The 27,911-nt window shown below is 35.9% G+C and overlaps 1 protein-coding gene across 3 annotated transcripts in view; it reads right to left on the bottom strand.

The window, feature by feature from the left end:
• LOC126717484 (ankyrin repeat-containing protein ITN1-like) overlaps window positions 1-27,911 on the bottom strand; it is a 77,220-nt gene that overhangs the window by 21,448 nt on the left and 27,861 nt on the right. The window lies entirely within an intron of this gene.

The raw sequence follows: 27,911 nt of genomic DNA, 5'->3' as shown, positions 1-27,911 counted from the left end.
CAAAGTAACTACAACAAACAAGGCGTATGGTGACAAAATCTAGTGAGGAAAATTTACTTCGTCACCAAATATGAACATTCAGTGACAAAATTTATATTTTGTCACCTAACATGGAAAAAGGAATTAAATTAGTGACGAAATGAAATTTTCATTACCATATGTCTCAAAAGATTCTTACGCCAATATTATTTTTGAGCACAAAATGTGGTAGGAGGGTATTGTGACAAAATATTTCGTCACAAAAAATGGAGCTCTAGGGTGACAACTATTTTCGTCACTAAATAGAGACAATAGGTGACAAAACACTAAAACCTTCACCAAATATGTATTTAAACAAAGAAAAAAGAAAAAAAGATTAGTATCATTGGTGACGAAAAGCTAAATTCGTCACCAATAAGTCCAAAAAAATTAGGTGCCACACTAAAATGTTGAGCACGCGCAAAAAGGAAGTTTATGGTGATGAAAAATGACATTAGTTGATGGAACATTTTCGTCACTGTAGAGTCTGACAAAATTTCAAATTTCAATACTCCCAGCCTCTTAACTTTACCAAATAGCACTCTCTCTCATTTTATCAAAAAAAAAAAAATCAATCTCTCTTTCTTCTCTTACCTCACCCCTCATGACCCTCACAGCGACTCATGCAGCCACCATTGTAGCAAGTCATCACCTTGCTGTCACCATTTATTTGCCATCATCTCTCTCTCTCTCTCTCTCTCTCTCTCAAACACAAACCCTAGGTCCTTAGTCCTCAAATAGTGATGAGGTTTTTGTTTATATATTATGTGGCTATTGTTTGAATTGTATTGTGTGTGAGAAAGTGTAGTGCTACAAGACTAGTGCAAATACAATAGGGTGCTCTATTCTTTGTGTGAGAGAGCCAAAGGGTGTATTTGGGGCTTGGGTCTTGTAAGAGTGTTATTGTGCTATTATTGTAATTTCCTTATTTTATTGTGGAACTTTATCTATCGTCGCCTGTGGATATAAGCATATTGTCGAACTATGTAAATTTCTTGCGTCTATTTTTCTTCTCTTTTCTTTAATCTTGCATTTAGGGGGTGTATTTTCACAACAACATCACTCAATATTTTTTAATTAAATGTGAATTTTAACAAATTATAATGAGTTGCACTAATTATAATTTTACAATTATTAATGAGTTCCATTCTATGATAATTGTTTTTTATTATACCAAGACATTAGTTATAATTTTACAATTCTTTGAAAAAATGTAATTTCAAAGTTACTCAAAAAAAAAAAAAAATTAAAACATTTTGAAACAACAATAAAAACAATTGAGAATAAGAAAGATATCCCTAGCCTTCAATGCGAGTATTAACTCAACTCTATAATTTGTGACTAATTCGAAACTAAAATACATCTATTAATGAAATAACTTATTGGGTAAATGTGTTTCAATAAGTGAGATGCTAACTCTTGGAATATTAATTATTAAGCACTTGATATTATATATTTTTTTAATTAATTTTTTAATTTGAAACATACTCCATTGAGGTCAAGTTAGCGTAGTGTGTACAGGACTTTAAGTTGATCAGCTGAGTTTTTGCTGCCTTGGTATTAAGATTCACAAGCTCTCTAAATAAATAATAAAATTATTATTGAAGAGGATAAGAGAATCTGAGAGCATAAGAAATAAATTCAAGTCTTTATATTGAATAGCAGACACAAGCCCAGAAAATGGGCGGGAAAGCGTAAATCAAAGAAACAGAAAAACTAACTACTGTGTGAGGTTACAAGCTTGGCCAATGAAAATAAAATACGTGTCCTAACTGTTAACAGACTCCAATTCATTCACGTGTTGAACATGTGCTTTATTTAAGTTATGCGACGCCTTTTCTTTTTGTTTCTTTTTTTTGTATTTTTAAATATTTAGGACCATATTCTCATTTTGGTTATAATTTGTCATAGGTATCCGATTTTATACATTGTATTCATCGGCGGAGCAAGGAATTTTGTTTGGAGAAGTCAAGTTGCAGCACTAATATACTTATCAAGACAACCCCCCACAAATATGTATATATATACACACACTTTTTTATTTATTTGATAAGTTATATATATACACACACTCATAATTTTTTTTTAAAAAATTTAGTATTTTCAATCAAAATTATGTTTAATGGCGATCTTTCAAATAAAATTAATTTTTTTTACCATTTTCATAATGAAATTCTTAAAAAGTTTAATTTTCAATACAAATTGTCAAATTATTTACTAAAGTAAGTAAAAAATATTTCAATTGAACTAATGAAATTTTCAAAAACTTGAATGATTCAAAACTTAGAGGAATAAGTTAGGCTCTAAGAGCATCTCCAGCAGTCTCTTCAAATTTTTGTACTGTTTGGAGAGTAAACAGTTCATTTTACCTTTTGCCTACTTACTTTTTCAAATACACTTTCCAACAGACTCTCTATCATTTTCTTCATCTCATTTAAATATTATTTCTTCATTCATTCTTTATTCTTTTTTTATCATCATTTATTCTTCCTATATTCATTCCCAACAATTATATTTTTCAATGAAAAATGTTATATCCACAATATTTTTCGTAATACTTTCACAAGAATCACATCAAAATCTTATGTGGAAAGTTGTTACTAATTCTAATTTGAACCCACCACTGAAATTATTTTTTTACTCACCAATATTAGCTAATAACAATCTATTACTTAAAATTTATTGTGAAAATATTGTGGTAGCATTTTTTAATTGCCATTTCTTATTTTTTATATTATTTTTCCAAACTTAATTACATCCATACGTTTCTTTTTCTTTTTTTTTTCTCTTGGTTTTTTCTCCACCACAAACCTATCCCACTCCCATCTCTATCTACCCTTCTTTTTCTTTTTCTAGTTCATTCCAAATCTCACTTTCACTTTCTCCAGCTCTCTCTTTCTTTCTCTAGCTCCCTTTTTTTTTTTTTTTTTTTTTTTTTTTTTTTTTACTTTTTCTATTTCTACTTGATTCTAGAACACTCTCTACAGTGATAAGAAACAGAGAAATTAAGAACAAGCAATTGCTTGCTCCACCGTTGATTGAAGGACACAGGAAGGCGTTGTCTCTTTTTTGCTCCACCGTGGGTTGCTTGCTTGCTCCACCGTGGGTCAGATGGCTTCTGTCTCTTTTTTTTTTTTCTTTTTTGTTATGATTTGATTAATTTTAAGATTGTGTATTTGAGTTTGTATTTTGATTATGCTTGAGTTTAGAGATGTTTAAGAGAAATGATTGTTGTGTTTGTAGCCGTTGTAAATGTTTGATTGAGACTAAGTTTAGAGATGTTTGAGAGAAAAGATCAAGAATAGTTCTGTTGTTACCATTGTGATTATTAAGTGAAAATTAAATATTTTAATCGGTTGTGATTATTGAGACTGAATTAATTCTTTTGCTCATGAACAGGTCTCTCTCTTTTTTTTTTCTTTTTTTTTCTTTTTTTTTTTTTTTTTTTTCTGATTTCATTTGGTTTATGAGAAAAATTATTTTCGTGTTTGGGTTGTATTTTGCGTTTTGTAGCTATTGAGATAAAGAAGAGAGAAAGAGAGCGAGGAAGAAAGAGAAAGGGAGGAAAGAGGAAAAAGTAATTTTTTATTCAACCGGATAACATTTTAAGGGAGGATATTGTTTAGAGGAGCTACAGTAATTACTGCAGTGCTCTCCATGCCTGGAGAGCTACTGTAGCAAATCTAAAAAAAATTTTGGCGATGGAGAGGCTATTGGAGGGGTTTTTTTGTGTGTTTGCTCTCCATAGTTGGCTTTGGAGAGCCTATAGGAGATGCTCTAAATATATTTGAAGCTATATTACTCTAACTCATTATGTGACAAATAAAGAGACATTTCATGTGTAGTTTTAGTCACAAGATTTTTTTAATGAGTCAATGACTTGTTAATCGCCCCATAACGAGTTGAATAAAAATAGATTCAAACATGTTTGATACCAAATTTTATCAAATATTTAACAGATATAAGAATACATTTTACAATAAAAATAAAATTGAGAAAAATAAAATTATATCTCTAATACTATTAGACCAATTATTTTTTTAAGAGCATCATTGGACTAATTCAAATATTTGGAAAGGCCAACTCTTATTTTTGCAGGCTAAATTTGAAAAATGTTAAAATAATTATATATATACTAGGAAAAATTTCAAAAATTTTGGCAACCATGTAGATAGCTCCGCTCCTGATCGTATTTATCTTGTGATAGTTCTCCTACTAATATCTTTTTTCGGTGTATGGTTGATTGAAATTAATAGACAATAGGGTGCATGATGGATGTTCATGAATCGTACAATATGTGTATATATCAAATGAATTATATAAAATCAATGTATTGATGCCTATCGTCCAATTTATAAGCATGTTGAGTTATTATGGGCTAGTGTAAATTTATGAGATTCGACCATGGCTTCTTGAGCCCAATAACTAAAAATATATAGTAGTTTTTATTGTTTTTTTTTTTTTGTTTTCATTTTTTTCAGTAAAATAGGTTTGTAAGTTGTAACATGTAGGGATAAGGGCCCAAAATTGTATATTAGGCCTTGGGCCTTGGCCTAGGACGTTGGTCCGAGGACGAATAAACAGTAGTGAAGGTGTAAAACTCAGAGTCCTATAAGTAACATGCAAATGGAAAGGTTGTGAAAGGTGATCCGAGGAGGAGTGTCTCCTTGGATAAACGAAGCACAGATCAAGTGTATATCTTATCGCTCAAAGTGACCTTCCAAGAAATTCCACTGATAGGGACGTGCATTATGAACGTACTGGAAGAATGAGAACTAGGAAATATCTAAGAAAAAGCTGTTGCCACAGCATTGTATGCTCTGTAGCAAACTTTTTGGCCTCATTTATATGGAGAAGACCCCTGAACAGTGCTGTCTTGGCTACCCCAACTCACAGAGGGTCAAAGGGGGTGTCCGATAGGACAAGTACTCAAGGAGTGGCCTGGATGATCAATAAATGGAGGGTCAAGATCATTGAAGGGGAGATATATAAGGTAAGGAACCCCTGAGAAAGGTGGGAATTGAAAAAGAAAAGGAAAAAGACTGTAGAAATCAAGAATTGCATTTGTAACCTAACTTGATAGTAATACCTAAGAACTAATCCTCTTGGACTTTGCCGAGAACGATTTTCTTTAGTCAAAGCTTGTCTATCTTCATTCTCTTATCATCAAGATCTACCCTATTTATTGTCTGATTCATTAAAGCCCAGTTTTCCAACCCACTCTCTAGAAATTCATTGTTTTGGGTTTTTTGGGCTTAAGTCCATCCACCTTTTGGGTTAGGAAGCCAAATTTGGTTCTTACAATTGGCGCCGTCTATGGGAATTATTGGGGTTGTATTGAGTCTAACGTTCAACAATGGTAGATTCAGGTCCAAACCAAGCAGAATCTACAGGGTCTCAGCGTCAAGATCACTTCCGTGATCTTGAACAAAGAAAGGACTGAGAGGGGAGTGTGCATACTACCCATACTAGTAGGAGTCATTCTCAGGGTGGTAGCCACCTCTCTCATGAGAAAAATACCAAAGCCATGCAGCTGGAGATTGATCGCTTGAAGAGAAGCTTACGCCATGAACGGCAAAAGCGAGCTCCCTCCAATTCTGACTTCTCTTCCGACAAGGAAGAGGATGGTAGCTATAGGCGTAGATCAAAGACTCCTCCTAGTGAGTCTTTCTCGTATGATGAAGACTACCACCATGAGCGCAAAAACTGAAATTCATCTTCGAGAGGCCTGGGAAATGATGCTATAAGTAGAGCACTCAACCAAATTTCCAAATCACCTTTTACACGCAGGATTGAGGGAGGAAGTCTTCCTCAACGGTTCAATCAGCCCACATTCATCATGTACAATGGTCGAACAGACCCTGTGGAGCATGTTAGCCACTTCAATCAAAGAATGGCTGTGCACTCCAAGAACGAGGCCTTGATGTGCAAAGTATTCCCATCTAGCTTGGGGCCTGTGGTGATAAGGTGGTTCGATGGTCTGGGTGCAGGTTCCATTGATTCCTTTAAGAAACTCACTCAAGTGTTTCGATCCCAATTTATCACATGCAGCAGGGTTCCTCGACCCTTAGATTCCTTGCTGTCCCTGTTCATGAGAGAAGGGGAGACCCTAAAAACATATTCGGATAGATACTAAGAGATGTTTAATAAGATAGATGCTGACTTTGACAACGTGGCCATTAGGACTTTCAAGGTCGTCCTACCTACCAAGCATGGCTTGAGGAAGTCTTTGACTGGGAAACCTGTTACCAGTGTACGCCAACTCATAGATCAGATTAATAAGTATAAAAGGGTTGAGGAGGACCAACAACAAGAGAAGGGAAAGGGTAAGGTTATCCCTCAGGATATGAGGGATTTCAGGTTGGGCCGCTACAACAATAACAGACCCCAGAGGGATTTTGATAGGCAATCTGAGCTTACAGCTCCTCAAGTGGTAAACACTATGTTCCGAGAATCGGTGCATCAAGTTTTGGAGAAGATCAAGAACGAGTCATACTTCAAATGGTTGAACAAAATGAGTGGAGACTCCTTGAGGCGCAATCAGAGCCTTCATTGCTATTAGGACATATGTGATTCACTTTTTAGGAACATATGTCACTATTTTATGTAATTGGCTAATCTTTTGACAAAACCCATTTTACTTGTATTTGGGTACATCTAGGATGTGTTTAATACTTCAAGAAACATGTTGTTTAAGTCTAGTATTAAAGCCATAAAGATTGGACCAACAAACAAGTGAAGAAAAGTTGTTCACTAAAGCTGGACAGATAGGTCGATAGCTGCTCAACAGATAACTATCTATCGAGGTTTAATGAGGCTTGACAGATACTATCTATCGAGGTATCTATTGAGGTTATGGGAATTCAAATTTTTAGATATAATTTTCAACCCATGCTTTTGTATTTGTGTAGGGTTTCTTCTCTCACAACCCTAGACATATATAAGGCTTATTTTAGAGGCCGTCACATAAGAGAATACAAGGAGAACATATGCAAAAGGTGACCGATGCCTTATTCTCTCTAAAAGAAGCTACTGCGTCTTTGTGCCTTAGGGTTTTGTAACCAAGTGCTTCTTGATCTTCATTGTTGATGAAGTGAAGAACTTTGCAGCCAACATCTTCTTCAAGTTGATGAGTGAGTCACGTGCTGACATTCATGCAAAGGAGTTAGTCATGTAATGGGATCCGTGCATAAAAAGGGTGGCGTTCATATATTAAAGAGTTCAGAGGTTCTGAAGCGGTAGAAGGTTTCTGCTATAAGTTCATCTATAAGGATAGTAGAGTCTAGGGACAAAAGTTTTATACTAGATTTGAAACTTCTCTTTACTATAGTGGATTGCTTTTCGGGAAGGTTTCCCCCTAGGTTTTTTACTGTGAAACTAGTTTGTTTCATTGGTTTTCTTGGGTCATCATATCTTGTCTTATTTATTTTTTCCGCTGCATGATTTTGACATGATATCGATATTTGTTTGTTTTAACAAGTTTTATTCACAATAAATCTAATTAACAAATTGTGTCTAAAACTTGTTAATTCTATTAACCAGAGTCTAAATTTTCCAAAAAGTGGTATCATAGTGGGTACACTCTGATTGGATTAATTTCCTGAGTGTGATCCTTGACCCCTATTGTCATGGATCGTGGACAATCTCTTTTGATTTCTCCTTTATTTGATGGCACTAATTATACGTACTGGAAAGTTCGTATGAAAGTCTTTTTGCAGGCTCTAGGTGAACAAGTATGGCAAGCTATTGAAGTTGGTTGGATTAAGCCAAAGGAAGCGCCGGTGGATTGGGATGATGCAATAATCATAGCAGCGAATTTCAACAGTAGGGCCTTGAATGCTTTGTTTTGTGGGGTGACCAATAAGGAATTCAAGAAAATATCATCCATGAAAGTTACCAAGGAAGCATGGACCATTCTTGATACCACCTATGAAGGTACCAAGGCAGTAAAGACTGTGAAGCTTCAAAGACTCATTAGTAGTTTTGAAGAAATAAGGATGGAGGAGGATGAGATCTTTGATGAGTTCTATGCCAAACTCAAGGATATTGTGAATTCTGCCTTCAACCTTGGAGAATGTATTGTAAAATCCAAAATTATTAGAAAAATCCTTAGGTCTTTACCTAAAAGATTCCATGCCAAGATCACTGCCATAGAGGAAGTGAAGGATATTGATCAACTTCCTTTGACTGAGCTTGTAGGGAACCTTCAAACCTATGAGATGGGATTAGGCTCAATGGGAAAATGTGGAAAGAGTAAAAACTTGGCTCTTAAGGGTATAGAGAAAGAGATTGAGGACTCTGAAGATGAAGATGAAAGTGAAGATGAAGATGAAGATGAATATGATGATGAGGATGAGGATCTAACCTTCATAACTGATGAGATTATCAAGCTTCTTCAGTTCAGCAAAAAGGATAAGGGCAAACCTCCTAGGAAATCTAAATCCTCTAGGAAGGGTAAGAGTGAGAAACCCCTCATCCAGTGCCATGAGTGCAAAGGTTTTGGTCATATGAGAATAGAGTGCCCAAACTACCTTATGAAGGAAAAGATCAAGGAGTCAAAAGATAAAGAGTTGGTTGCTACTTGGAGTGATATTAAGAATGTCTCTTCTGATGAGTATGTGGATGAATGTAGTCACATTATGGCTTTTGCTGCCACAACCGATAAGGTGATTGTGGAGAGTGCTATGATAGTAAGGATTCTTCTGATGAAGAAGTACCCAAGAAATTGACCCTTCAGGAAGCCTATGATAAGCTATGCACTGAATTCATAAATCTGAAAAAACTTCTCATCTTTGTAGAAAATAGCTTAATGAGGTAAAAACTGAGAAAGTTGATTTGTTTGTCAAACTAGATGAGACTACAAGGTTAGTTGAGACTTTTGTTGTGGAGAACACCTCATTAGTAGAGAAGGTCAAGAATCTTGAGGTTGCTTAGTCAAGCTAGAACTCAAATAGAGAGGATGTCTAGTGCAAAGCTTGATGAGGTTTTGAGTGCTCAAAAGCCTAGTTCTGATAAGACTGACTTAGGATATGTTGTCTCCTCTGGCCCCTTCTCTTCCATGGCTTCTTGATCAAGGACTGTCTTTGTGCCCTAATCTAAGAAAGGTAATAAAGGTATGAAATCCAAAACTGATTTGACTAATTCTAAATCCTTTGTTAGACCTAATGTTTGTTATCATTGTGGTGTTTTTGGACACATTCCTCCTAATTGCTTTAAGTTGTATCCTCAAAAGCAAGTGTCCAAATGATCACAGGTTTCCTCTTAAGGACCTACACCTTTGTTTGGAGAGTTATTAAAAGTCTTGAGCTTTTTAACTCAATTTCAGGAGAATTTTAATTCTTCTATGTCCTTTAGTAGACATACTAGGACACATGCATTTTCATCTTCACGGCCAAAGACTCGTGCTGTGTGGGTGAGAAAGAAGCCTAAGACTTAATTGTCTTTTTTATCTGTCCTATGCTTTAATTCTTTCTATCTAAAGTAGGACTCTCTTTGCTTGATTTCTTATCTGATTTTGAAATCATGCTTTCATGCATCTGCACCTTTCTTTCATGCTTTCATGCATATGCATCTTTCTTTCATACTTTCATATTGTTTGTCTGTTTTTGTTTGGTTGTTTAGTTTTTATTTTGTTTGTTTTTCAAAACAAAAAAAACAAAAAATAAGAAAATACAAAAACAGTGTGTGTTTTATGTACATTGGTACTTGTGTACCTCGGATGGCCATTGAAACAAAGTTTTCTAAACTTTGTATCTCTTGTAACTTAGATAAGCATCTCCATGCACAACTAAGCAAGTGAGCTTTGTAGCTCTTGTTTGTGATGAGTAAGATTAAGTAATCTCTTGTACTTAACACTCGTATCACTCTTTTTGACAAGAATGACTAAAAAATCCTAAGAGAAAGGCATAAATAACCATCTCACCACTGTTACCCGCTAATCATGATATAACATCTGTATGCTTAGGCATAGCGAAATTGTGATGTTTAGCTTAACATAATTGGGTATTTCTTTTCTCTCTCTTATATGCCCATGCACGATTTACTTAAAAAGAAAAATATGCAAAGAAAAATAAAAAGCAAAAAGATCAAAATGCTTTAAATATGATTGCAAGGGTGTATTCTAGGAGATGTGGGAGTTATAGGATATACCTCGAAGGTGATAATCCTCATCAAACAATTATGATTGTGTGTGAGTTAAAGTGATTTTCTCATATCTTAAATCGTCATAACATGTTGACACTTATGCAATCTTGCGATATTTTTCACACACAACACGCAATATTCTTTGCTACTCTTGATATATGTGCAGGTACAATGTGATTTGGCCATCACAAGGTTTATCTGTGTTAATGTATGCTCACTAAACTGTCTTGACTTGTTTTTAAAATATAAAATTGGTTAGACTTGTTTAGTGTGTGCATGTGTTTTGGGATCCATGTGCTTAAAAATTGTTGTTGAGAGATGGTTTTGAGAGTTTAAAATGTTGATTGGATCCTTGGTTAAGTTGCATGCTTGATTGCATTCATATTTGTGTTTTTCCCTTCTTGAAAAACTGATTTTTAAGCAATCTCGACACCTGACTATCTGTCGAGCTCTTATGTTATTTCTTATCGCAATCTCGACACTTCCTCGACAGCTAGGTGGATCGATCGAGAAAGTTCCTGGATCCTCGATAGCTTCTCAATAGCTTCTCGATCCATCGAGGTTGGCTCGATAGCATCTCGACACCTTTTTCTCGATCGAGATCCTCTTACGTACATTGTTTTCACATGTTTTGCATCTTTCTTTTATCTTGTCATCCATAACATCTTGTTTCATTACATTCGTGCATTTTTATGGATTCTTTGTGCCCCCTTGATCATCTCTATATTTCTCGGGTGAAGCGTTCTAGCTTCTTGTACCCTTTGTCAATTATGACAAAAAAGGGAGAAATTGTGGAGAATTTGTGGTTTCTTTTTTTAAGATTCTATATGTTAGGGGAAGAAATACATGCCTCTGTAAGGGGGAGATGTGTTTCATCTTGTTAGAGGGAGTGCTTACCTCCTTCTTTGTGTACACCAGTCTTGTGACTATGTTTACATACATTGTGCTTATCTTTGATATATATTTATGATGATGTATGTCTTCTTCACCTACCTCTACATGTGTTGTTTCTTTTCTATCTCCATACACATGTTTCTTATAACTTGTATGCAATCTATTATTTTTGTTTCACACAAAGATGCCTTGATGAGTTTTGTTTAAAGTGTTTCAAAAATACAGGTTGTCAAAGTCTACTTGCCATAAACTCTCTTCTTGCAAAGTTTTTCAAGAGTTTGTGTTGGGATAGATTTTATTGTATTCAACAAGTGAATATAAGTTGAGTGATTTATGACTTCTCTCATATCTCATTTGTTTGTAGTGGTTTTGTCACGGATTGTCAAAGGGGGAGATTGTTAGGACATATGTGATTCACTTGTTAGGAACATATGTCACTATTTTATGTAATTGGCTAATCTTTTGACAAAACACACTTTACTTGTATTTGGGTAGATCTAAGATGTGTTTAATACTTCAAGAAACATGTTGTTCAAGTCTAGTATTAAAAGCATGAAGATTGAACCAACAAACAAGTGACGAAAAGCTATTCACTAAAGCTGGACAGATAGCTCGACACTTGTGGACAGATAGCTCGACAGCTGCTCGACAGATAGCTATCTATCAAGGTTTAATGAGGCTCGACAGATACTATCTATCGAGGTATCTATCAAGGTTACGGGAATTCATATTTTCAGATCTGATTTTCGGCCCATGCTTTTGTATTTGTGTAAGGTTTCTTTTCTCACAACCCTAGACATATATAAAACTTATTTTAGAGGCCGTCACATAAGAGAATACAAGGAGAACATATGCAAAAGGTGACCGATGCCTTATTCTCTCTAAAAGAAGCTACTGCGTCTTTGTGCCTTAGGGTTTTGTAACCAAGTGCTTCTTGATCTTCATTGTTGATGAAGTGAAGAACTTTGCAGCCAACATTTTCCTCAAGTTGGTGAGTGAGTCACGTATTGGAATTCGTGCAAAGGAGTTAGTCACGTACTGGGATCTGTGCATAAAAAGGGTGGCATTCATATATTGAAGAGTTCAAAGGTTCTGAAGCAGTAGAAGGTTTCTGCTGTAAGTTCATCTACGGGGATTGTAGAGTCTAGAGATAAAGGTTTTGTACAAAATTTGAAACTTCTCTTTACTATATTGGATTGCTTTTCGGAAAGGTTTCCCCACAGGTTTTTTACTGTGAAACTAGTTTGTTTATTGTTTTTCCTAGGTCATTATATCTTGTCTTATTTATTTTTTCCGTTGCATGATTTTTACATAATATTGATGTTTGTTTGTTTTAACAAGTTTTATTCATAATAAATCTATTTAACAACTTGGGTCTAAAACTTGTTGATTCTATCAAACGGGGTCTAAATTTCCTAACAATTTCCAATACCATCAGGAGCGGAGGCACACCACTGAGGACTACAGGACTTTGTGGAACCATCTAGAGCAACTAGTTAGGGAGGGAAGGTTACAGCAGTTTTTGTATTGTCCTAATCGGCAAGGAGACCAATCAAGGTCAAGGGCTTAAGGGAATGCTTCTTCAAGGCCCCCGTTAGGCATATTCAATGTCATTTTTGCTACACCTGGAAGAACTAGTTCTCATCCTTCCAGGGTAATGTCTGTAGCTCGGCTGATAGCCGAGGACTCTTAACTCTGAACCAAAGAGGGCTAGAGTGGAGATCCGACTGGTACTAAGTTTTTTGGACAAGGATTAGATGGGAACCATCCAGCCACACAATAATGCTTTAGTGGTTACCCTCAGAATTGAAGGGTATAATGTGAAGAGGGTGATGGTAGACCAGGGCAGTGGTGCAAAGATTATGTACCCTGACTTGTACAGAGGGCTGAACTTAAAGCCTGAGGACTTGACAGCCTATGATTCACCTTTGGTGAGTTTCGATGGGAAGATTGTCATCCCAAAGGGCCAGATTAGGTTGCCTGTGCAAGTAGGTTCAAAGGTGGTAGAAGTGGACTTCATTGTGGTGGATGCATACTCTCCCTACACGGTCATTGTGGCAAGACCCTAGCTTCTTGCCCTAGGGGCCGTTTCTTCAACTCTGCATTTGAAAGTAAAGTATTCATTAGGGGACCGGATTGAGGAGCTAGTAGGGAGTAAATCCATGTCTAAGCAGTGCCTTATGCCTGCAATTATGCATTAGCCTACAGTTGAGAGTAATACCTAAGAACTAATCCTCTTAGACTTTGCCGATGACGATTTTCTTTAGTCAAAACTTGTCTATCTTCATTCTCTTATCATCAAGATCTACCCTATTTATTATCTAATTCATTAAAGCCCAGTTTTCCAACCCACTCTCTACAAATTCATTATTTTGGGTTTTTTGGGCTTAAGTCCATCCACCTTTTGGGTTAGGGAGCCAAATCTAGTCCTTACATAACACATGTACATCTTTCTTTCTTTCTTTCTGTTTTTTTTTTTTTTTTGGATAAACAATGGTATTCAAACCTTTTTGAGTATCTGACTATTCTCTTGAACATGTGCAATCCCCCCATCTCACACACGTCAGGTTATTACAGAGAAGAAACCTTTGGGGGTGGCCCCAAAGTGCTGGTAAAAGGTTTCGAATTCATGATCTCATGGATATCATTTGGCCTTACGAACCACTAAGTCAGGACCGACCCTTCCACTAGGCCAGTTAGGCCATTGCCTAAGGCCCCCAAGTGGAAGGGATCCCCTAAATTTTGGGAAAAAATAGATATCAGAAAAAAAAAAAAAACAAAAAAAAAAATTGGTTCCTAAACCCAAAAAAATATGCTTCATCCCTTTGACCCAAGAACAAGAAGAAAATTCTTTGGTAAAAAAAAAATTAATTGTCCCAAAAATAACATCATTAACCTCTAGATAAACCAAAATTTACAACCAGATAAAATACAAATCCGGTCGTAAAATATTAATCATAAAAAAATCATAAATAAATACAAATCAAAAATCTCAAATCCCAAAATTTTACCCATATCATTTCTCCCAAAAAAAAAAAAAAAAAAAAAAAAAACCCATACTCTCTCTCTCTCTCTCTCTCTCTCTCTCTCTCTCTCTCTCTCTCTCTCTCTCTCTCTCTCTCTATGCCTTTGCAATTTTGAATCTCATTTTTCCTCTCCACTGGTCAATGGTCACTACTCTTAAAAGTTAAATCTCTTCTGTTGGTGGCTCCACTTTTCCTCCGATCTAATCTATCATTCACTACTCACACTTGGGTCAGTGGGTGGAGCTTGTGGGATGTGGCTGCTGAGTGATGATATTGATTGCTATTAAGACTATAGACTTGTGGATGTGGGCTAGTAACTACTTATGGGCCTATGGCATTTAGTTTTTTTTTTTTTTTTTAAATCTTGCATTTTATCTATACTAATATTTAAGAGGCTTCCCCAGTTTGGACCAGATTTTTCTTTTATTCCAAAATACCCCTATAGCCTACGTCTAAGTAGGGGCAAAATTTGGTAAAAGTGCTTCTTTAACTGTAAGGTTGAATTTATTCAACCATCTAATTGGCTTTATTCCGTGCCAAATTTGCTTGTAATTCAGCATTTAGTAACCCTGTATTTAGGTGGGTTTGTTGTAAGGGTAGTGAGTGAGATAGAGTGAAGATTGCTCAAGAGTGTGCAAGAAAACAGAGACTCGCGGCTGGGACTCGCGGGTGACTCGCGGCTGCAAGCCGCCAGAAGCAGCACACGTGCCAAGCATGCTGGAAGATGAACAGTCATGCTAGCTGGAGCACTACAGGACAAAACAGGACAACTGGCCATACGGTTAACTCGCGACTAGATCTCGCGACTTAGTCAAGCCGCGAGGTCAAGCCGCGAGCCACCCCTGTTTTGTAAAACCTGACGTTTCACATTCCTCTCCCACTCCAGTATAAATACCCCTTTTACCCACGATTGAAAGAGAGCTTCCAGAGAGAATTTTGAGAGAGAAACCCTAAAGAAAAACAAGATTGTTTCACCCACAATCTATACCTTAAAGTCTCTTCAAATTTCCCTACTCTCTTCCTCTCCATTGTCAAATCCTTGAGAGGCATTATACCAAACCTGGTTCTCACCATCATCATCACTGTGAGACAGTTGTTTGGATTTCTGGAAAGCAGTTAGGAAGGAACCAATCTTCATTGGTTGATGCTACGGTCTAGTAGAGGAATCCGGGAACCTAGAAAAGAAAAAGGTTCGGCGCAACCTCGTTGGAGCAAGAAGCTTGGAGGGCTTAGGTGCACTGGGTAGATTAGGCTTGGAGGGTCTATTGCTGTCCTTATATCCCAACTGTATTTTCTAGTGGATTGATTACCGCTTGGAGGGCGGCGGAGAGGTTTTTCGCCGAGGACTTCGGTTTCCTCTTCGATAACACATCGCGTGTTGTCTTTGTGTTTGCATCTTCCTTCCTCTCTATCTTTGCCTTTTTATTATCTGCTGTGGTTTTATTTTGTTATGGCTTAGATAGTCTTTAACCAATTTCATATTATAGCATGTGTTAAGTTTCCGCACACTAGTTGTTTGACATATTGCTTGTATTGGTTAAGTTGTAATTTGGGGGTCTAAACGTTCAAAGGTGTTTTGTACACGTTTTTGAACTTTCAATTGGTATCAGAGCGGGTACACTGTGATTGGTTTCATTACCATTGTGTGATCCTTGACTCCCTTTTGAGATGGATAGGTCTCAATCCCTAAATGCACCTCCATATTTTGATGGTAGTAATTATGCTTTTTGGAAGGTTCGCATGAGAGCTTTTCTGTGTTCTATTGATGAATCCGTTTGGGATGCTGTTGAGATTGGTTGGACCAAACCTGAGGCAGCCAAATCCACATGGGATAAGGCAGCACTTGCTGCATCTAATGCTAACAGTAAAGCACTCAATGCTATTTTCTGTGGTGTGTCTCCAGATGAATTTCACAGGATTTCTCACATTACCATTGCCAAAGAAGCATGGGAGATTCTGGAAACCACTTATGAAGGCACGAAGAAAGTGAAAGACACCAAGTTACAAATGCTGACCACTCGGTTTGAGGAGCTCAAAATGAGTGAGGATGAGTCTTTTGACTCTTTCTATGGAAAGCTAAATGAGGTGGTTGTCAGTAAGTTCAACTTGGGGGAGAAAACGAAGGACTCAAAGATTGTAAGGAAGATCCTTCGATCATTGCCGGAAAGTTTTCGTGCTAAAGTGACAGCAATTGAAGAGAGCAAGGATCTTGATGACATCAAAGTACAGGAGCTGGTTGGTTCTCTGCAGACTTATGAGATGTCGCTGCCCAATCAACGGAAGAGTAAATCCCTTGCTCTAAAGACCATTAATGAGAAGGTGGAAGATCAAGACTCATCGGGAGAAGATGTGGTTGACAAAGATGTAGCCTACCTTGTCAAAAATTTCAGAAAGTTCTTGAAATTCAAAAATAATGGCAAATTTGATGATAAAAGAAAATTCCAAAGTTCTGGAAGGGAGAAGAGGGATTTCAAAAAGAAAGATGGAAAAGAATCCCAACCCACACAAGGTGTCACTTGTTTTGAATGTAACGGGCATGGACACTTTAAGAAGGAATGTCCGAATTATTTGAAATCGAAAGGTAAAGTGTATGCCACGACCTTGAGTGACTCGGATTCGTCTGACTCAGAATCTGAAGAGAGCTGTGATGGAGAGGGGAACTATCAGCTTTTATGACTATTGCTCATGTTGAGTCTTCGGATGAGTTAAATCTGCTTGTACGAGACCTTGGAGAACATAGTGATGATGAATCACTAGGAATTGTTGAAGAATCAGATGCTGAAGAAGATGAAAGCACAGCAAATCTTCAAGAGAATTATAACTCACTCTTGGAGAAGTCGGGTGAGTACACAAGGGTGGCCAAGGCTGCTGTGAGAAAAATGAAGAAGGCTGAGGAGGACTACAAAAGTCTCCTAATTCGATATAGGGAGGCCAAATGTGAGATAGAAACATTGAATGGTGAGTTGTCCGAAACTTACACAAAAGTGAGATTTATTGAGAATGAGGTTGTGCAAGCGAATGCTAAAATAGATAGGGTCACCACCAAGAAGCTAGATGATGTTATATCATCTCAGAAGAGCTTTTCAGACAAATCCGGATTGGGATATACCGGAGGAAGTAGTTCATCTGAAAATGTCACTAAAGAAGTGAAGTTTGTAAAGGCCAAAGATCCAGTTGTAGCTGACCTTACTAGTGAGAAGCTCGAGGTGGAGGAGAAGAAGAATGTGGTGAACCAACGGATGCTGAATCCCCGTAATCAGTCTGTGGGCAGGTCTGAATCTCGTGCCAAGTCACGTCCACGACCACAAAGAGGTCCTAAAGGAACTTATGTGTGCCATTATTGCGGACTTCAAGGGCATACTCGACCAAATTGCCAAAAGCTGAGAGCAAAGAACAGTGCAACTCCTCAAAGGTCAGGAGGACCCAGAAATGATAGGAGAATTTGGGCAGGTGATCAATCTAGAGATCAAAATGGAGATCCCGGAATGATGAACGTGATGAAGATGATTGGTGCATTCACCAACTGCTTGGAAAGCTTCTCACGAAAGTTTGAAAGCCCTAACTCCCGTACCCAATCCTATAAGGAAATCACCCCAAATGCAAGTGACGTGTGGGTGAAAAAGGGTACTCATGCATAAGCATTACAACATGTCCATGCATTAATACTTCCTATGCTTTGCGACAATGTTTGTTTGGTTTGCTTGCTGTTTTTGATGTTGGTTGTTTGCTTGTCTACTTGTGAATATTTTTTAATTTTGTTTTATCAATCTTTTTGTTTCTTGTGTCAAAAATCCAAAAATCACATAAAAAATTAGAAAATCAAAAAGTTTGATTGACTTTGTTGAGTTTTGTCTCAAAACTTGTTTTGCCTTGTACCTTTGTGCTAATGGCTGTGTGCATTTTCGAGCATTTCTTGTTTTCATGCACTTATTTCACTGTGGGAAAAATCTTGAAATCTATGTGATTGTTGTAAATAGATCTTCAAACTTGTCATTAATGATTAGTGAATGGTTATGTTGATCTTGAGACATGCATAGACTTGTGTCTATATATCTTCCCACTTTTTATTTTTGTTTTGCTAAAAAGAGCTCACCAAATGTAAATCTCCAAATGAAAAGAGATATTGAGCTGCAAAAGCCTGTTGCACATTCTAGTATTCGACTAGGAAAAAGGGTAAGCGACCTTATATTAAAGTGAATGTTTATTCAAAAAGCCAAAGGCTTGTTCATTAAGGTGAAATGTCAAATATCACTCTCACAATGAGAGGTGATTGCCTCAAAAGATCAAAAAGATAAAATGTTATGATTAAAAGTGGAGTAAAATATAAAGCTCCAAGTCATGTTATCAAGTTTTGTGGGAGGTCATATATACATATTTCTATAATTGAGATAGGTCACATGATCTAGTGCTAATTGTGTATGCCTTGGTTGAATCAATCATTGAAGCTTCACATTAGACGAAGGCCTATCTCATTGTTGATATCCACACACAACACACAAGTTTATGTTCAATAAATGCCATACTCATTTGTGTGATTGTACTTGATGAAATGTGTTTTCACATGCTCAATCTTTGTTAATTCAAGCACAAAAAGATTTTTGAGTGTTTTAGGTGTTTTTGGAAAGTATTTTGTTTAAAAATTTGAAAATTTCAAAAATCCAGTTTTGCCCTGTTTTGGCGGCTCAGTCGCGGGTATGTCAAGTCGCGAGCCTCAGTCGCATCTTCGCTGGTCATTTTTGGTAACTTGTTCGCAAGTGGAAGGTCCAGTCGCGAGGTTCACTCAGAAATTTTCGCGGCTCAGCTCGCGACTCACTCGCGGGTAGACCTTCCAGTCGCGAAAAACACTTAGAAAAATTTTTCAAATTTTTGTTCTTGAGTGCTTTGGCGGCTTGAGCTGGCGACTGTGTGGCGACTTAATCAAGTCGCAAAAATCGCGTGTTTGGCAGAAACAGGAGCAGTTTTTAAACCTCTTTTCAGTTTTCCCTCGAACTTTTGTAACTGTTCATATTTTCTCTAAACTATCTTCCTTCCAAACACTTCGTGAATCCATTTTCAAACCTCATTGGTGCTTCATTTCTTATCCAAATCATCAAGAAAAGGTATGGGTTTTGCTTTCTCAATCTCATGTTCCTTTTTTCCTGCATATTTTTGTTACTGTTTGGACTGATAGTGTGTTCGAAATACTTCTCTCTTTGTGTAATGGGTATGGAGTGTCTTGTTTGATATTGTTCTCACCTGCTTTCATACTGAGCGGTCACAATGTGTTTTTTCATTGTTCTGATTTGTTTGCCTATTATTGAGTCTGAAAATTTTTTCTTAAATGGGTTTGGTGTCTATTTGACTTACTCATTTCACTTGCTTAAGTATTGATGTTGGTGTTCGGTATTGGTTACTGAGTTTTTATGATAACATAATGTATGTCTCTCAACCATGTGCTCTAATGTGGATGATTGGTTTCTTCATGTTGAAATATTTTCCCCTTGTTCACATCTCTGGTGGAGTGATTTATGTTATCTGCTCTAAATGTTCGAATGATGTATCTGTTTGCATATCATGGTCATGATGACCTGTCTCATTGACAGTTTTGTTAGTTGTGTTGTCTGTCTATGTCTTGGTGCACTTTCACCATTTTACTGCACCTGTTATTTTGTGCTTCTTTGTATTGTTGGAAGTTTGGTTGGGTCTGCACTATCTTCAGTTTATGCTTGTATATTGAAATTTTGTTTACACTGAATCTTGTTGACAATTATCTTGTGTGGTATTGTTGTTTGGTTCTTTGCTGTGGGTCTGTTCTCTTGCAGATGTCTCGTCGATCTTCTAGGGGTAAAGACATTGTTGCTGACGAACCAGCAACACCAGTTGCTAAAAGGACTCGTCTATCATCTCAAGCATCTCAAGATCCCAATGAGGATAGGTTCAGACTTCCGCTTAACTCACACGCCTACTCAAATGTGTTTGACAAGTCAACCACTATAGTGGAACGGGTGGTAGAGTTCAACACCTTAGGGACCACTTTCATCCCTCGAATCTTTGAGAAACGAGATTGGGCAAACTTGTTCGGGAACTTTGATGATCCAATGGATGAGCTGGTCAAAGAATGCTTCTCCAATGCAACTGATCTTGGACCTGAACTCATTTTCTAGGTCAGAGGAACAGAGTTTAGTGTTACCCCAGACTCCATCGCAGATCTTCTCGGCATCACCAGACCTCAGAATGTGAATATAACTCCTTATGATGAACGAAATCCAGAAGTTGGAGAAATTTTACAAATCTTAGGATACGATCATGAAGTATCCAGTGCAGGAACATCCATCAGCACCGCAAAGTTTGCACCTGAGCTGACCACACTGAAGTTGATCATGTTCACCAATCTCTACCCACTGTCCAACACTACATTCATCAATCTTGGGAGAGCTCTATTTCTATGTGACCTTATTACAGGAGCCCCCATTGATATATGTGCTCACATCTACTACACCTTGAGGAAGACCGCGCGTCGATCTGCAGCTCGAGGAGTTATTCCATTTTGCAGTCTCATCATGAAGCTCATTCTTCGTGCAGGCATTATTCCTCCTGCAGATGGAAAAATGTTGACTAGTCAACGTCCCATTTCCTTGTTCACTCTTCAAGCTAGCAGAAGTCACTCCTCTAAATCACCAAGAAGTGCTCACATCTCTCCGGTTACTCCATCTGCCCCTGACTCAGAGACACATGCACATACCACATCTACATCACGTGCTGTTCCTGAAGCTTCACCGGCTAGTATTCCGCAAGCACAGACTGCTCCTCATACTGATAGAGTCGGCAGTGTACTTGAGCATATTCAGAAACGCGTTGATGAGCTTGTGGCACTTCTCTACTCCACAAACAACCATGTCTAAATGCGTCTCGAGACTATGGAGAATCAGCTAGATGATATTCAACGAAAGTTGGACGAGAGCCTTTAGCTATTCGTGACAAAAAGGGGGAGAGCATTCAGTAAGGGGGAGAAAAGTTCAAAGGGAAGTGTGCATAGTGATAGGGGGAGTACACACATACTTTTGTCATACTTTTGTTTTTAGTCTTATCCTCTAAACTTATGGTTTTAGGTTTATGTTTGTTGCGTACTATTTAATGGGTTTGATACATTGTGTTTTGGTGTTTAGCTGTTTCTAACTCTTAACCTATACTCTTGGTTTAAACTTTAATATATTTTGATGATGTTATTCAGGATGTTTTTGTGGTTTGTACCCATGTGCTTTTGTAAGCTTTTAGGGTTAATGTTTTATGCATAGTTTGTAGGCTTTATGGTATGTACCTTGCTTAATGCAGCCTTTATGCTATGTTGAAATCAGTACTTTAATCTAAATGTTCTGCATTTTGGTTTATGTACTGTCACTCTTGTGCCCTTGTAGGATTGTTCCTAGATGCATATGTCTTGTGTGTTATGCATTGGTTGAGTGTTGAGCATACAAGTGTCTTGCCTTGTGCTTGTTAACTTGTATGTCCTTGTGTTCATTCCAAGTGTGAATGAGCACTGTGATCACTACCTTGTGGTGTTCACTTGGTTGATCAAGCCATGGTTTGTTTATTAACTCCATCTTTGCTTGATCACATATTGCCTGTTTCATATGCATTTATAATTTTCTGCTTACAATGATCATGGTGTATTGTTGTGTTTCAGGAGTATTATGTTCATATGATTCAAGTGCTTCACAGCTTCTAGAGTTAGGTGTGAGTGAGTTTTGTTCAACTGTTCCCAACTCACATGTTAAGTCTAGAGTCTGTTTTAGGGTTTTGTCACGGAATAGCCAAAGGGGGAGATTGTAAGGTTGAATTTATTCAACCATCTAATTGGCTTTATTCCGTGCCAAATTTGCTTGTAATTCAGCATTTAGTAACCCTATATTTAGGTGGGTTTGTTGTAAGGGTAGTGAGTGAGATAGAGTGAAGATTGCTCAAGAGTGTGCAAGAAAACAGAGACTCGCGGCTGGGACTCGTGGGTGACTCGCGGCTACAAGCCGCCAGAAGCAGCACATGTGCCAAGCATGCTGGAAGATGAACAGTCATGCTAGCTGGAGCACTACAGGACAAAACAGGACAACTGGCCATACGGTTAACTCGCGACTGGATCTCGCGACTTAGTCAAGCCGCGAGGTCAAGCCGCGAGCCACCCCTGTTTTGTAAAACCTGACGTTTCACATTCCTCTCCCACTCCAGTATAAATACCCCTTTTACCCACGATTGAAAGAGAGCTTCCAGAGAGAATTTTGAGAGAGAAACCCTAAAGAAAAACAAGATTGTTTCACCCACAATCTATACCTTAGAGTCTCTTCAAATTCCCCTACTCTCTTCCTCTCCATTGTCAAATCCTTGAGAGGCATTATACCAAACCTGGTTCTCACCATCATCATCACTGTGAGACAGTTGTTTGGATTTCTAGGAAGCAGTTAGGAAGGAACCAATCTTCATTGGTTGATACTACGGTCTAGTAGTGGAATCCGGGAAGCTAGAAAAGAAAAAGGTTCGGCGCAACCTCGTTGGAGCAAGAAGCTTGGAGGGCTTAGGTGCACTGGGTAGATTAGGCTTGGAGGGTCTATTGCTGTCCTTGTATCCCAACTGTATTTTCTAGTGGATTGATTACCGCTTGGAGGGCGGCGGAGAGGTTTTTCGCCGAGGACTTCGGTTTCCTCTTCGATAACACATCGCGTGTTGTCTTTGTGTTTGCATCTTCCTTCCTCTCTATCTTTGCCTTTTTATTATCTGCTGTGGTTTTATTTTGTTATGGCTTAGATAGTCTTTAACCAATTTCATATTATAGCATGTGTTAAGTTTCCGCACACTAGTTGTTTGACATATTGCTTGTATTGGTTAAGTTGTAATTTGGGGGTCTAAACGTTCAAAGGTGTTTTGTACACGTTTTTGAACTCTCATTAACTCCCATATAAAACACAATCTACAAAATAGGACCACACTCCCAATACACTCACGTTGGTTTTCAAACTGAAATTTTTTCTTCTTCAATTCTCCAATTCTCTCAACTCTGTGTTAATCTTCTTTTCACCATTATAATCATTTTTTCTATTTGCTCCGCTCAAATTTGCTCCGGCTCAATGGTGTGTGTATGTTAATGTACATTGATTTTTTCTATTTTGGTTTTTTAATTCATGAACAACTTCTTATATTGTACAAAGAAATCAAATATTTCAATCCCACCTTTAATTTCTTTCACATATTTCTTAAAGGAACGTGCACTGGGGTGTTGATTTTCAAGATTTTCGTATGCTCTGTCCTCCAACTGCAACGGACTATTTGAACTTTGGACTTAAGGTGTAGTCAACAGCCAAAATGTAAGTATCTTTGACCACCTCTATTTTGGATGCCTCATGCGTGTTGGGTTCTCTATGTTGGTTTTTTTTTGCTTTCACGTTTTCTTATATTCCTATTGTTTTGTTCACAACTCATATTACAACTCTTCAACGTGGATTGAATTCCATTGCCAATAGTATACTCTAATATATAAAACTCTCATTAATTAGTTTTTAGTTATTAAGATAGTTTACAGTAAACGTTCTCAGCCACCTGCAAGAATCCTAATGAAAAGAAATTGTAGATGATTTTAATCTTGAATTCAACAACAATCCTAGATGATCTTAATTTTCTAAGCGTGTAAATTGTAGATAAACTTCTTTTTTACCCGATAAGTATAAATCAAGTTTGGAGTCCACAAAAAAGGAAACTCATTGATTCCCTATGAAACAAAATTATACTTTGTCCCAGATTCATTGGATAGCAAATATCCAGCCCTTACTCTACTACCAAAGTGACGGGATGATTGTTGTTGCAACTTGCAATTATGTAGATCAAGATCAAAGTATTTAATCTTCTCCAAAAAAAAAAAAGAAAAAAAAAAGCAAAGTATTAAATATAAATAATAAAATGTAATTCTATTATCTTTTCCATACCATTATCTTATTTGTTTTAATCGTTTCTTTTCTTTTATCTAGTCAGTTTGATGGGTGTTTAATATTTTCTTTAATTAATGACTATTTTTAAATAATGGGAATGATAGATATTAATTTGTCTTTTTTTTTTCTTTGTTTTTTGTGGTTTTTGGGTTTGACTCATTATTTTAGTGTATGTGTTTTAAGTGGTGCCCTCTCTTCCTCCTATTATTTTTGTCTGTTGTTTTTCTTACATTTAAGGCTTACTCTCTATTTTTTTGTATTTTTTTTTAGGGTGACATATCAACAATTTGGTTAGATTGCATAGCAAGCACATTGGATGAATTCGGGTGAGTGAAGTGGTAGTCAATCTATTAAGTAGTTGTTAAAAAACATTTTTTGTAAATATCCTACCATATGAAATTTAATATTGTCCTCTTTTGTGCCTTTCATTGCACATTTGATGATTCCGTAAGAAATTGCCATACAAATTTGCTAAAACAAGAATGATACAAGAGAAGTTATCTTTAAAGATTAAATTTAAAAATTGTGGTGAAAATTGCTTCTAAATAATAGACTAACTTTTAGGGATAAAAACCTACACCCTTAAATATATCTTATATTTAATAGTTTAAAATGTTACATTATTTTAAATTTTAATGTACATACATTTTAAAAATTGGTAAAATTTAATCTGATTCAAAATAACATACCAAAAGACAAAAAGACTCCAAACAAACCATGCTTTTTTAATTTGCACAAAGTGTGAGTACTTCAATGTTGGTTTCATATTTTTTTACAATTTCAAGCAAAAAAAAACATGTCAGCACTGTTTTACATTTAAAATTTAAATGTAAAATTAAAAAAAAAAAAAAAAACTAACGTTGGTTTCATGTTGTGGGTATTTTAATAATATGCCAGCACTATTTTACATTTAAAAAAAAAAAAAAAAAAAAACATGATTTAGGTATTTTTATTCCAAAAATTTTGCCTATTATTTAGATATTATTTAGAAGCAATTTTTTCCATGATTTTATAATATTATCTTTAAAGAAAAGAGGGGGAAAAAAAAACACGCTTTATAGAATTTTACCTAGGTATTTTTTATTTATTAAACTTTTGGGCTTGGGTTCAAAAAATTAATACATGCACCCAAAAAAAAAACAAAAATAGCCTCTGAGCACGCGCTCACATGCGTGCTCAGAAGCTCTTCTATTTTTTGGGTAAGGGTTAATTTAGAGCATTTGTTATAATTTGGGATCACTACATTTTTCAATCGCAAAAAAAAAAAAAAAAAAAAAAAAAAAAAAAAAAAAAAAAAAAAAAAAACCTAGGGGTGTGATTAATTTTTTGTGATTGGAAAATGTAGTAATTCCAAATTATAATAAATGCTCTAAATTAATTATTACCAAAAAAATAGAAGAGCCTTTGAGCACGTGCGTGAGCACGTGCTCAGAGGCTAGTTGTTATCATTTTTGTTATAGAATGTAGTTATTACCAAATCTTGTGTTTTGTTGTGTATAAGTAGCCACTAACTACACTAAGACTAAAGCAAAAAATAAAAAAAATAAAAAACTTCAATCCAAAAAAGAAAAAAGAAAATGAAATAATAATACTAAAGGAAAAACAAAATAAAAACATTATATGTGTGAGTGAAGAAAAATAAATTGAGTCTCAAAAATGATGAATGGATAAATTTTTATTAGTAATAAACAAAATAAAATACAAATTTAGATTAAAATATCACAAATATATGAGCATGAAATTCACCAAAAAGACTTAGAAGATAATGAAATGATACAATTACAAGATAACAATGAAAATAACCATAATGATGTTCAATTTTGCAATAAAACAAATCTTGATAATAAACTTTAAAATAATTTATAATGATGAAAATCTCATAAATGAAGAAGAAGTTTACCAAAAAGAGTTAAAAGATGTCCAAATACATTTAATGCTTATAGAATTTTACTAACAACATATGTTACAGTTGCTCAGCAGAAAGAATTTTTTCAAAATTAAATTTATAAAATCATATCTAAGATCAACAATGTCCCAAGAAATATTAAGTAGATTAGTTATATTATTGAAAAAAAGATGTCAGAAGAACTTGAATACAAAAATTTAATTAGTCAATTTGCATTTCAGAAGGCAAGAAAAATAGATTTTAAATTATATATATTATACTATAAAAATATTAAATAAATTTTAATTTAATTAATTAACACATTAATATAAAAATACCCCATTTTAATTGTCGCCTTAGACCCTAAAATGTCTAGAGCTGACCCTGCATTAAGTTAACCCCTTGAGGTTATAAGTATACCTTTTTAAAAGATGGCATTTCTGTCTTGTTTCTTTTATTATTCTTTCTCTCAACTCCTTTTGTTTTCGTAACTTTTACTCATGGAATTCACGGGACTACAACAATGCAACCAAAATATTACTTTTTATTATGATGATTTCTTTTTTGAGAAGATTATTGTGATGAATTTGATTGTATATATATAAATACATTTGTAAATTGTAATTGGCACATATCTAGTTAGATTTGTTTTTTCAAAATTTGGTTATAATTTGTTAAAATTATTTGACTTGAATGGCTTTATAAGTTGTATTAGTTTGGTGATAATCCTCCTAACACTAACCTGAGATTCTTAATATCATTTTCATGTTGCTAATTAATTTATTTTTAATATTTATGTTAGACATATTATGACTCTAGTGACTCAAACTAATTGTAGACATGGGTGTCAATGTTTGACCCAATCCGCAAACACGACTTGAACACAACACAGGTTTTTGTGGGTTAAAGTTAGGGTTAGGCCTTTGCAGGTTTGGGTCTTAAACGGTTCGACCTAAAAGTGACTCGATAAGAAATGTGTCATAGGCAGGTCAACTCACGTGAGCCGCAATAGACATGTTTAACATGACAATTTATTTGTGTTAACCCAAAATGACCCATTTAACACAAACCATTTAACTCATATAACATATAAATATTCGTTTTATTTTAGATTGGTCAAATACCTTTTAAACTTAAAAAGAAAAGTGAGTAATTACAAAACCTTACAAGTGATATAATTAGAAACTAAAACTTTATAAACCCTGGTCATGATCAGTATACTGTTTGCACTAATTCTTTCAATATTAATACTTAGCTTTTGACGTATTCTGTTTGTTGAACTATGTTATTTTAAATTTGAGTTGAAGTGTATGGACTTCTTTTGGAGTTTAAAGAAATTTTTTGTAGATGGATGTTATATTTTTGTTGAACTATGCTATTTTGAATGTGAATTGAAAACTTGAAGTGTATGCATTACTTTTAGGATGTAAAGAGCTTATTTATATATGAATGTTATATTTAATATTAAGCAGGCTAAAATGGGTTGTATCTCATTTATGTCAACCCAACATGACTTGTTTATTAAACATGTCAAGTGGGTCGGGTCATGTCAACCCACTTCATTAACAGGTTGGGTTAGGGTTGAAGAGCCATCACACAATTATGAAATGAGTCGGGTTTGGGTTGAGACATTTTAGTCGTATACCCCTATCTTGACAGGACACGAACCCAACATGCTAACCCGAGTTGACACTACACATGTACTTGTAAAACAAGCATATTAACCCTAGGTTAGTCTATGGTTAGCATAGGATTAGTCAATTATTTTATACTATATAAACATCACGTTAATTTCATTGTAACCCAAATGATTAATATAATATGTAGCCGTGAAGAAGTTTTTCTTTTTTATTATGGACGTAAACTATTAGGTCGAACTATGTGAACCTTTATATGTGCTTTCTCTTTTATACTTCCACTCATCATTTAATCATCATACAACAGCTTAAACAGATTACATAAATAAAAAATAAGGGGGGCCAACACTCATAGGTCAAC

The sequence above is a fragment of the Quercus robur genome, chromosome 3 (genome assembly GCF_932294415.1).
Source record: "Quercus robur chromosome 3, dhQueRobu3.1, whole genome shotgun sequence".
Lineage (NCBI taxonomy): Eukaryota > Viridiplantae > Streptophyta > Magnoliopsida > Fagales > Fagaceae > Quercus > Quercus robur.
Note: the sequence above shows the minus strand (reverse complement) of the source record. Positions and strands in the feature narration are given on the sequence as shown.